The 13,176-nt window shown below is 37.7% G+C and overlaps 1 protein-coding gene across 5 annotated transcripts in view; it reads right to left on the bottom strand.

Annotated features, from left to right (window-relative positions):
- ZC3H12C (zinc finger CCCH-type containing 12C) overlaps nucleotides 1-13,176 on the bottom strand; it is a 78,197-nt gene that overhangs the window by 42,469 nt on the left and 22,552 nt on the right. The gene's annotated exons all lie outside the window — the stretch shown is intronic.

Genomic DNA, 13,176 nt, shown 5'->3' with positions numbered 1-13,176 from the left:
TTTCCAGAAAGAAAACTAAAAGATAAAGTACCATATTACAGATCATCATTTGTTTACAGATATTTCCTCAAGAGAGTTCCAATATTTTATTGATGTATGCCATTCTAAAAATGGTAGGAAATTTAAAAATCAGTGAAAATATTTTTGAACTAAATATAATTACTAGGTTCTGAATGACAAACTAATTTCTAAAGTAAGACCTATTCTTTCTTCTGCTAAGGGTTATAGCAATATTACTGAAATAGTTAAGGCGATGGTCTCATTTCATAAACCCATCAAAGATCAAGATGAAGCATCTCTAGTATTCTCGCTTATTGCAAATTACAATGTGAATTACACAGAATTCAAATGTCACATATTGGGTAAGCAAATGGATGTCCCAGAAATGAAGAAAGACTTTATCTCGGTTTTTTTTTTTTTGTTAGTGGTGGTGATAGTTCTTTTTGAAATCTCATGAGTAAAAAAGATATCAGCCCTGAAAAGAATAAGAGAAAGGCCACTGTTATGGCTAATAAATGTAATTCTTCTGGTAAAACTGAGATTGACTGAGTAGGATAAATATGAAAAATGTAACATATATCCACACAAAGTAGTTACAACTGAAACCTAATAAAACTTAATAGCTGTGCACTGACTAGAAGAGACACTGAGGTCAGTATTTATGAATTCATATTAGAAACTCTTTCTTTTGTGTATATCAAGGAAACTACTTGGTATGAATAGACAGTCTTCTTTTTTCCCTTGGGTTTTCTTCCTTCTCTTTATCCCTTGCTACTATAGTTACTACTTTACAGCTTTAATTTAGGAGGAGGAAGAATCTGCTCACTAATGCCTGCCACTGTGAACACAAAGAATGAGAGAAACTACCCCAGGGCTCAGCAGGAAGCCTGATCTCTAGCACTGGATTAAGCTTTTTTGCAAACAGCAAATAAAGGCAGTGATCTGAAAAAGCTAATCAGATCCTGCTGTGGTATTTAGACTATCTCGGTTGCTAGTATTGGATAATGTTAAGCACATTAAAACATCTGTAGGTGAAAAGACAGCCCCCAGGCTGGCTTTCTTAGTCACATGGCCCTAGTCCACTTCCCACTGCAGGGAAAATACAAACAGCTGGACTGGGCTCTGTTTGGGTCACTGAAATAAATGACTGAGCACAATGCACACTTATGACAGAAAAAAAAAAGACAGTGTAGTTTTAGGAGTATTATACTAAAATCTGTCTTTGCCAAGGGTGGGTCTAATATTTGAAACTCGAACCATTTGAGAGGGGCTTGTACTTTTTCTGACGTATGAATGTGAAACAAGTAAGCTTTGATGTGGGGGTATGGCATCAATTATCTTTGCCAGCAGTGATCTGAGTTCAGTTCCTGGGACCACCCTCTTTAATATGTAATCTCTTTTTTTTTTTTTTTTTTTGAGAGTCTGTCTCACTGTGTTGTCCAGGCTGGAGTACAGTGGCACAATCTCAGCTCAGTGCAACCTCCACCTCCCAGCTTCAAGGGATTCTCAAGCTTCCGCCTCCGAAGTAGCTGGGACTACAAGCCCCAGCCACCATGCCCAGCTAATTTTTGTATTTTTTAGTAGAGATGGGGTTTCACCATGTTGCCCAGGCTGGTCTCAAACTCCTGGCCTCATGTGATCTGCCCACCTCTGCCTCCCAAAGTGCTTGGGTTACAGGCATGAGCCACCATGCCCGGCCTATAATTTCTTTTGATCCTAATGATAACACCATGGAAGTAAGATTATTATATCAGATTTTCCCAACTGTACCCAAAACGTTGAAATTAAAATTTTAACCAAAAACTATTATTTTTGAGTGTTAAAAAAAGAAGCAACCACCACCACCACCACCAACAAAAGCTAATTCATACACATAGTGTAAAAGAATAGAGTAAAAAATCAAATAGGCATTAACTCTAATATCTATGAGTTATTATATTTAGGAAGTCAGACAGACCATGAGCTCTCTTGTAGAAAGCTACTCTTCTGAGTGCTATTTGAAAAGTGTTAAAGACTAACTTTAAACCACAAAACAATGCTAAGAATATTGCCTGTATGAATTAAAGACAAATAAATTGCTGTAGATATAGGGAGCACTGGTTAACAGAAAGTCGTAGGGTCAAATGTATCAAGAACCTGATAAACATCTGAGACATGCCCATTCCAGAAAGCACTGTTGAAAGCGTTAGACATTCTCCTAATTCCTTTCTGTCCATGAAACCATGCCACTTTTCAGAGAAGAGGCAGACGCCGAAAGTCCCAACATTAGCCCATATTTGAAGCCAGCCCTGAATACAATCCACCCAAAGTAACTTCTGGAAAAATATACCTTTATATTTAACATTAACTGTAAGAAAAAAGATCTCAACTGTAATCAAGATCATATGTTTAAAATAAATCATCAAATATAAATAACTTTATATAAAGTAAAGCTCATAAATAGAGAAGTATTAATATGGGGTAGAAAAAGTACAATAATATTAGTGTGTTTATTCATTAAAATATGAATATTGGGTAGAAAATAACTAATATTATTAACCAATAAGGAAGACAATAAAAATCAATGAAAGTAGCATTATTGGAACATGCAGTGCAAATGAAAAAAGTTCCAAACACATTTTCTGCTCATACTTCCTCCAGTAACATGGCCATCTCTGCCATTTCTTACTGTTAACATTAATCTCATTACTGGAAGTGGGGGCTGAGGGGAAGGTAGATTAAAATTATCACCATGATATTGTTACCTCCATAGCCATTAAGTAAACTGTTGGTATTTTAATAATAAGAAAGAAAAACAACTGGGTGCAGTGGCTCACCCCTATAATCCCAGCACTTTAGGAGGCTGAGGCAGGTGGACTGCTTGAGCCCAGGAGTTAAAGACCAGCCCAGGCAACATAGAGAGATCCTGTATCTCAAAAATAAAAAATAAAAGATTAGCCAGGCATAGTGGCACGTGCCTGTAGTTCTAGCTACTCGGAAGGCTGAGGCAGGAGGATCACTTGAGCCCAGGAGTTCAAGGCTACAGTGAGCTGTGATTGTACTACTGCACTCCAGCCTGGGCAACAGAGTGAGACCTCATCTCAAAAAAAAAAAAAAAAAAAAAAAAGAAGAAGAAGAAGAAGAAGAAAACAACAACTACTTTTCCTATTCAAATCCTAAAAGAAATTGTATCAGAACTCATGTTTTTTTGTAAATCATATTTGCTCCTAAAAATACTAAGCAACTACCAATAGGTAAATAAAAATAATAGATGCATATCAATTTACTCTTTTCTTCATCAGCAAGAAAAACAGGCCTTTTGAGAAAGGGCTTGGGACATTTACTGGAAGAACACGAAGGAGCTCTCAGGGTCAGAAAGAGAACTCAACATTCAAGCCTTCAGGTCAGAGACGGGGACTAAACCCCGGGTTTCAGTTGCAGAGCTTCTAGACTATCTCTCTCTGATGATTCAGCACTATGTTCTCTGACCTTGTGTTCTCCATTCAAGGTTCAAATTCCTGAGACAGGGAATCTGATGAGCACAGCTGAAGTCATGTTACTCACCCGTTTGCCCTAGTACTGTGGCCAGATGTATGTGGGGCCATGAGATGGGCTGCCCTGTCAGGCCGTAAGGAGATGGTGGCGGGGCATTCCTTAGGTGGGGTGATATTAACAGAAGCAGAGCAGGAAAATGCTAGGCAGACAGAACATCAGACACCCAGTACGGAAGGACATTAAACACATTAGAGAGGCTGGGCATGGTGGCTCACACCTGTAATCCCAGCACTTCGGGAGGCCAAGGCGGGCAGATCACTTGAGGTCAGGAGTTCAACACCAGCCTGGCCAACATGGTGAAACCCCGTCTCTGCTAAAAATACAAAAAAATTAGCATGGTAGCATGTGTCTGTAATTCCAGTTATTTGGGAGGCTGAGGCAGGAGAATCCCTTGAACCTGGAGGTGGAGGTTGCAGGGAGCCGAGATCACACCACTGCACTCCAGCCTGTACAACAGAGCGAGACTCCATCTCAAAACAAACAAACAAAAAAAACCACACACACACACACACACTAGTGAGAGATTCTATATGGTTCCCATAAAATCCATCCAAATGACTTAAAAAAGGAAGTAGAAATGGAATAAACTTATCAGTCTTGAAGAACTTATGTATTGCTTGGCTTCCATTTTCACATCTATGAGCAACAGTGTATCTCATTCCCCATTTTCCTTAAGAGTAGCTATCATTGTTGCAACAGTGCATTCTTAAAACCTCATAGACACCTTTGTCTATTTCTCAATTGTTTCATTCATTTAATACATACTGAAGATCCAGTTAATCAATTCTTGATTATTTTTCTCTTCTCAATTTTCTCATTCCCATGGCCATGAGCATCCCTTAGGCTAAGCATTTATTCCCCCAGGCTTAGATTATCTTAATTTATCTCCTTCCTTGAATATCCCTTAGGTACCTCCCTGCCAAAGTAATTTTCAATGACATCACTCTTCTGCTTAAAAAAAAAAAAAAATCTCAGCTGCAAATCACAAGTCTCTGGTCCTCTGCTTTGTTTTGTTTTCGAGGCTCCGTCTACAAATGGAGCCTCCTCTGGCCCTGTAATCTAATTTCCCACTTAAGGTGAAGGGACAGCAAAAGTGAGGGCACAGATGTCTCTTTGCCTTAAGTGTTGTCTTGCACTATGGCCTCACCCATCCAGTTCTTATCTATTGTTCTAAGCCCAGCTCAAGACTTGTTTTTTCCATAAAGCCTTCTTGGACTAGTTCAGTTTTTATTGCTTTCCAATTCCTTCAAACTTCTGTAACATGAATAGTGTGTACAGTACAATTTAGCATTTATTTATGAACCAGGATGTAGGCTTCTTGAGAGCAGAACCATTCACTCTCCCATAATCTACATAATACAACCAATATGGCATGCAGCAGTGTGCTGATCTCTAGAAGATCCTCAAGTGAAAAATTGACCAATAAAAAAAAAATAGACCCCTGCAAATTTGAATGCAGGCATTCACGAGAACAAAAATGCTGCTCTGCTAGTCTTTATTTCTCCCTGTGACGGTGGGTTTATCAGAGCCCTCGGCCATAGGCAAAGTTCTTGTAGCCCTGATACTGCCACTGGGGCTGCTTCCAACATTCAAAGAAGCTCAAGACTCCCAGTGATGACGGGTCTTTTCCCGCAATCTCCTCTGGATTTGCTTCCCAACTAGAGCTGCACCTGCGGAAGTTCCACTGCAGCTTCTGCCTCCCCACTTGAGGATGACTTTGATGGGTAAGTCTGTAAGGACCAGTCCTTTTCAACTGCACATTTCTCTTTGAGATCTGCCCACAGGCAGAAAACACTTGGGTGCTTTGCTCTCCAGCATGGCCTGGGACTGGATGGTTAAATCTAATTCTGGGGTTCAGTGTTACTAAGCTCTTTCTGCTGTTCTCTTAAATCACCTTCTCTCCAATAGTTCTATGGATGGAAAGGGCTGCTATTTTGATCTCCATGTGCTTGGCTCCTTTGTCTGTTTCTCAACTGGTTGAGAAATAAGGCAGGAAAAAGACCCCTCAAACTCCAACAATACTCAAGAATAAAAAGAGTTTTGTTATAAAGAACTACTAAGAAAAATAAAGGGTAATAAAAACTATATGAATTAACTCTAATCAGACCACTTGTCTAACACATTTGAGGGGATTAAGTTCAAAAAAGAAGAAAAAAATTCAGTCACAAGAAAGATAATGCTCCTCAAAGTCAAAATTCTTAAGGTTTATGAAAATCTTTCCGTCCTATGTCATCAAGAGTAGATAACCTTCAATTCTGTTTAGGAACCAGAAACAAATACAAAATAAATCCACAAAAACAGCATTCCTTTCCACTGGTCTAAAGACAAAGAAACTCTTCTATGTTCATTTTAAATGAAAATATAACTCATATCCCAGGACTTCATCCAATATTTCCCAGGGATTAGTTTCCCATTTAGTGTTTTTTTAAAAATTCATTAAGCAAATAGCTCTTAAAAAAGATTATCTTCAATTCCTACAAAACCTGTAAATACTCACGGAATGAGGAATTTTAGAAAAGTACAAGGAATGCAAATGACATCCAAAGTGCTGATATAATAGGTTCTGAGGCAGCTAGTGCATGGGAAAACTCATGAGTCAAAGAGGACATTTGGTAGTCCCCCTTTATCTACATTTCACTTTCCTCAGTTTCAGTTACCCACAGTCAACTATGGTCTGAAAATATTAAATGCAAAATTCCAGAAATAAACAATAAATTAATATATTTTTAATTGTGTGCCGTTCTGAGCAGTATAAGAAAATCTACTGCCCACTTGCTCTGTGGCACCCAGGATGTGCATTATCCCTTTGTCCAGTGTATCCACACTGTAGACCCTACCTGCCTGTTAGCTGGCTAGAGGAGAAATGAAAAAATGTAGTATAGATACACCTTGACTTACAATGGGGTTATGTCTTGACAAACCCATCTTAAGTTGAAAATATCATCAGTTGAAAATGCATTTAAACATACTGAGTATCGTAGCTTATCCTGGCCTACCTTAAATGTACTCAGAACACTAACATTAAGTTACACTTGGGCAACATCATCTAACACAAAGCCCAGTTCATAATAAAGGTTGATTATCTCATGTAATTTATTGTACTGAAAGTGAAAAACACTTGAATGGTATCTGTGTACTTGAAGTACAGTTTCTAGCAAGTGCATATGGCTTTCGCACCATCATGAAGTTGAAAATCTTAAGGTGAACAACCATCAATTGGGGACCATTTGTATATATATGTATGCCACAGTTCCAGGCATCCACTGTGGGTGGTGGAACATATCCTTCGAGGATAAGGGAGGACTACGTATGATTTTTTTTTAAAAGCAGAAGGCACATGATTATCATTCATGTTAACAAAATACACTCATGGTTATATTAAGTATAACTGAAATTGTCAGAAAAAGATGACCAAAAATGCGTATTTTATACAAAAGAAAATGTCTATATAAGATATCTTGAAATTATAAAACAACTGATGGTAGTTAAATGACACTGTATGGTAAGAATATTCACAATATCACCATCAAAGCCTGGTCAGACCTCATCTCATCCCTCCTTCGGATGCCACGCTCTCTGACATCCTCAGCCACCACCTGGTATGCGCTGCTCATCTGCACAATCATATCTTTAGGCTGCTTGTACCAAATGAGGATACGTGCATGTCTTGTTCTTCTTTAAGTGTTAAATAATTTACTTAGGAAACTAATTAAAAACTGCTTGACCAAAGCATTGTTAAAAAGTGAAATGGACAGATAGACTACAAAGAATAATTGCATCAGAATTAAAACAGAGTTATGTGTTTAGGTCTGTTTTTATTAAGAGTCCATAAGAGTGTGTAAACAATATATTACCATGCTTGTACAGGAATTCAGGAAAAAAAATAAAATATGGTATATGGGAAATAATCCAAAACGAGCTGCAAACCCACTATGACCCAAGAAAAGTACTTTGTAAATTTTAGGTTTGCTCTCAACATAAACTCTTATTAAGAATCAATGTAGAAAACACTTCTTTCTACATCAGTGTTCTTGTAAGATGGGAAAATGAAAAGCTTGAGTTATAATTTCCAATGGCCTCACACTACTGATTTTAAATAACTGCGTACTACTGATTTTAGACAAGTGTGCTGCCGTGCAAGAGGCTAGAAAAAAAAAAAGGAACTGCTGTGTTAGAAAACACTCAGTGAGATTAGCACAAAAGTTTATAACAAAACTTTTCTTTAGAGTTCTATACATATCAAAAGGTGATGTAATATTTTAGGCATTAAATTAAGAATTCTGAGCCTTTAGGACAAGATTCCTTCTAAATACAAATCATCATATACTATAAAAAGTTAAATCTAGAATATGAATCATCCTGAACAGCTGCCAAAGCATTTCGATTGTTAGCTCTAACAGGGCCGGGATTCTTGTGTTTTGCTTTCTGAAGTATCCCCACCACATAGAAGAGTGCCCGGCACACAGCAGGTGAATACAAATGTGCTAAATCAATACTAGCCTTCCAATACCTGGACCAAAATCTCTTTTCTGGATTTATTTGTTTACTTCCCTCACATAACCTATTCTCCAGCCAAACACAGGTACTTAAAGCGGCAGTTCTCTCAATTTTAGATATACATTGATATCACCTCAGGAGATTTAAAATATATTGATGCCAAAGTCCCACCTAGAGATGTTACTTTTATTAGTCTGGATGAAGCCTGGCCAGAGGCATTTTAAAAGCTTCCCAAGTGATTCTAATGTGTAGCCAAGGTTACGGAAATTGACTTAAGAGTTTCTTTCTTCCCAAGCGCTTTTCTCCACAGTTTCACCTGTTAAAATCCTACCCATTATTATTGAAGATTAGCTAAATACCTGACTCAGCCATACCTGAAACACTGTTAAATTCATCTTTAAATTATTTGAGTTTTGCACAGGGTCTGGCATATGGATAGGAACTGATCAATGTTTAAGTGCTACATAATCCTGGGAGTACAGCACACAGTAGAAACTCAATACACAGTGATTGAAAAACGACACACAGCTGATCCTCATCATTTGCAGATTCCCCATCTTTGCAAATTTGCCTACTTGCTAAAACTTATTTGTAACCCCTAAATTAACACTTGTGATTTTTAGGTCATTCCACAGACAAGTGTGCAGGGAGAATGGTGAAAAATTTGAGTTTTCCAAGGCATATGTTCCAGCAGAGGCTGAATGAGAAGCTCTGCCTTAGTGTTTCATGTCCTTGTAAACAAGTCAAGTGTCCTTTTCTTTGAGGTCTATTTAGTGCTACGTTTTTCCCATTTTTGTGTTTTGTTGGTGAATTTGCTGTTTAAAATGGCCCCGAGCGTAGCCAAAATGCTGTCCAGTGTTCCTAAGTGCAAGAAGGCTGTGATGTGCCTTATAGAGAAAATATGACTGTTAGATGGGCTTTGTTTAGGTGTAATTTGCTGTTGGCCATCAGTTCAATGTTAATGAATCAACAATATATATTAAATAAGGCATCTTTAAACAGAAACACACATAAAACAAGGGTATATATTGATAGGCTGATAAAAATGTTGTGACCAGAGACCATTTCCCTTAGCAAATGGGCACCTCCTAGGTGCCAAGCACTGAGGCTACAGTAAGAACAAAGCAGGTCCTCTCCTCTCCCCAAGGTTTCAGTGCAGTGTGTTTTAAGAGGCAGGGGAGAGAATTTAAATAATAAATACATGTCAGGTGATGGTAATTATAAATCAGGGAACGCGTCTTAGATAAGGTGATATTTATGCAGACACCTAAACAAAGTGAAAGGATATGTATAACAGGGCTATGATCTGAATGTTGGTGTCCCTGCAAAATTCATATATTGGAAACTAACATCCAATGTGATAGTATTAGAGGTGGGGCCTTTGGGAAGTGATTAAATCACAAGGTTCCGCACTTGTGAATGGGATTAGTGCCCTCATAAAAGAGGCTTGAGCAAGCTCCTTCGCCCCGCTATCACTCTGAGAGGATGCAGTGACAAGACCCCACTGATGAGGAAGAGGACTTCACCAGACATCGAAGCTGCCAGCACCTTGATCTTGGACTTCCCAGCTTCCAGAACTGTAAGCAATACATTTCTATTATTTATAAATTACCCAGTGTAAGGTATTTGGTGATAGCAGCAGGAACGGATGAAGACAAACAGGAACAAAGCTGTGAGATGAGAGTGTGCATGGTGTGCTCATGGAACAGCAAGGTGGTCAGGAGCCTACAAGGGAAGAGCCAGAAGCAGGAAAGGCAAGGTTAAGGGAAGCCAGGTCATGTAGTGCATTAAAAGACAATGCTTCTCAAGCTTTAAACTGCATTTGAATCATATAAGGGTCTTGAAGGTTCTGATTGAGGATGTCTGGAATGGAGTCTGAGATTCCACATTCTAACAATTTCATAGGTGATGCTGTTGCTGTTGGTCCCTGGACCCCACTACTTTAAGTAGCAAGGTTTTAGGTCACATGAAGGAACTGGCTTTTATATTGAGATGGGAAACTGCTGGAGGGTTTTGAGAAGAGAAGTGATGATCCTATTTTATATTAATATCTTATCAACTTGGGCTTACTTCCATACTTCCAGTTGTGTTCCACTGATCTTTTGCTATTTCTGTGCCTGCAGCACATGTTAATAACTGTAGATTTGTAATATATTGGGTACCCTGTGGGCAAGTCTTCTCATTTTCATATTCTTATCCTGGTTATTTTTGCACGTGCATGCTTCCAGATACTCTTTGGAATTGCTATGACAAGTTTTAACCAAAAAGCTATTGAGAGTTTGATGGAGATAGTGCTACAGTAATAGGTGCTTAAAAAGCATTGCTGACTTATTAAATTGTTCAATCAATGACAGTTTATTGAAAATTTTAAAATCTTTCAATAGAGTTCCCTAGATTTCTTTACGGGGAACTTATATATTTCTTAAACGTTTATTTTATTTTATTTTAATTTTTTTTGAGACAGGGTCTCACTTTGTCACCCAGGCTGGAGTGCAGTGGCGCCATCCTGGCTCACTGCAAACTCCACCTCCCAGGTTCAAGCAATTCTCCTGCCTTAGCCTCCTGAGTAGCTGGGATTACAGGTATGTGCTACCATGCCCGGCTAATTTTTATATTTTCAGTAGAGACGGGGCTTTACCATGTCGGCCAGGCTGGTCTCGAACTCCTGACCTCAGGTGATCCACCCGCCTTGGCCTCCCAAAGTGCTGGGATAACAAGTGTGCGCCACTGCGCCCGGCTTGTATTTCTTAATAAACTTTTCTTAAAATATTTTGCTTTTTCTTCTTGCTGGTGTGAATGGAAGTGTTTCTTCCCCCATTATATTTTCTAACTGGTTATTGTTGGTGTCTAAAGAAACACCTATTCTTATACACAAAACTTCAGTGAAAAAGTTTTACATGTCTCAGTGAATTCTTAATGGTAGTGTTTCACCGAGGCGCTTGGGTTTTTCCGGTATATATAATAATATAAAATAATCAGATTTCCTCTTCCTTATCAATTTTTATATCTCTTGATCCATGCTTTTGTTCCACTGCATTATGATATTAAAGAACAAGGGTGACTTTGTGTTGTTTCTGATATTAATGGGAATGACTCTAGTGTTTTAATACAACATATATATATGTGTGTATAAATATAAAGTATGTGTGTATATGTGTGTGTGTATGTGTATATATATATAATATATGTGTGTGTGTGTGTGTGTGTGTATATATATATATATATATATATATATCTCATGTGGGACAAATTAACCTCCCCATGCCTTAGTTTCCTCAATTGTTGAAAAAAGGATAAAATATGGTTGTTTGAAATTTAATGAGCTAATAAATATAAAACTCTCAGAACAGTGCAAGGCATATAGCAAGCATTCATATGTTAGCTATATGTAATTATAACTTTATATACATCTACACATATACATACCACACTACATAGAGCCTTTGAAAAATCATTTACAGAAATACATTTTTCTCCTACATAAAAGATTTAGAGAAAAAATTTAGAAACGTGGATTACATTAAAATGATCTATTAGACAATCACAAATTTTTAACTTATATTGTGAATTATACTAATAGATTAGCCAATATAGAAATATGATTACTTTGAGGAGGATTACATATGCTGATATTTCACTAAGAATTTTTATATCAATAATCATAAGAATGGCTTGTCACTTTCTTTAAACCTATTTGCTTTGCCACCAATTAGGCACCACTATTTTGTTGATTTAAAAGTGGTATGGTATTCTATTCAGAACTTGCTCTCAATGGCAAACCAACTGGCCAGTGCCAAAGGAAGCTAGGCTAGACTGGACCACTTGTTCCTATAAAGGGACTACTATTTCCAGAGATCTGGCTTACTGGTATTCTGAAACTTGTCTCTGAATACTTACTAATAAACTCCAGGGTACAATTTATTCTAGTATAAAGTACAAAGAAAAGAGGATGAACTACAGGGTGATTTTATAATTTATGGATATAAAACCAATCCATACCATGCCTTCTCCCTGAAACTAACCAAGCAACCTGCACAAGTTACTTAACCTCTCTGTGTCTCATTTTCCTCAAATATAAAATGGAGATGATAATACCACTAACAGCATAGGGTTGTTATGAAGATTAAATGAGTTAATATACATAATAACTTATAACAGTGATTGTCACATAGTAAATGGTGAGGTGTGTCTTTAAAAAAGTTTAGTGTAAAAATGAAATTGCAGTACAGAAAAATAGAAAACCTGATTGTCATTATTTATTCCATATTCTCATTACTGTAATTCTAAAACGTCTCTCCTTAGTAACACAGAAGAATATTATGCGGGCAAAAGCTTTAACTGTGTCCCATTAGTTCTTACCACATATTTATAGAACCAAGAAATCAAATGCATTAGAGTTAAAATGCCCTAGAGTTAAAATGCCCAACTTTATTCCTTTGTGCATGATATTTCAACATTTGAATTTTGGAAAATAAAGAAAATAATTTAGAATAATGTTTCTCAAAGGGAAAGGGAAATAACATTTAGTTTGGAAAAGCCAAACATACCTATCCTCTTTATTAAAAAAATTATTGAAGATTAAAGTGCTGGGATTAACACTTTGGCTAGTGCAAATAATTAGAAAACAATGTTAGAAACTGGTAAGGAACATAAGTGTAAGAACGCTTGGAAATGAGTGATTTAGAAGAAATACATTGATTTAATGGTGGGCAGGAGTGAAGGCAAGAGGGAGAAAACTGAAGTTTAATTAGAAGAAAATATAGCAGGCACCTGAAAGGAAACAAAGATTTTCTTCCAGAAAATGAGAAAACAGGCGTGGTGGCTCACGCCTGTAATCCCAGCACTTTGGGAGGCTGAGGCAGATGGATCACCTGAGGTCAGGAGTTCAAGACCAGCTTGGCCAACATGGTGAAACCCTGTCTCTACTAAAAATACAAAAATTAGCTGAGCATTGTGGCAGATGCTGTAATCCCAGCTACTTGCAAGGCTGAGGCAGGAGAATCGCTTGAACCCAGGAGGCGAAGGTTGCAGTTGAGCCAAGACCAGGCTATTGCACCCCAGCCTCGGAGACAGAGTGAGTGAGACTCCATCTCAAACAAGAAAAAAAAAAAGGAAAAAAAAAGAAAATGAGAAAACAGTTAGGTG

This window comes from Gorilla gorilla, chromosome 9, assembly GCF_029281585.2.
Source record: "Gorilla gorilla gorilla isolate KB3781 chromosome 9, NHGRI_mGorGor1-v2.1_pri, whole genome shotgun sequence".
Classification (NCBI taxonomy): domain Eukaryota; kingdom Metazoa; phylum Chordata; class Mammalia; order Primates; family Hominidae; genus Gorilla; species Gorilla gorilla.
The sequence above is the reverse complement of the archived record's forward strand: the minus strand, read 5'-3'. Positions and strand labels throughout refer to the sequence as shown.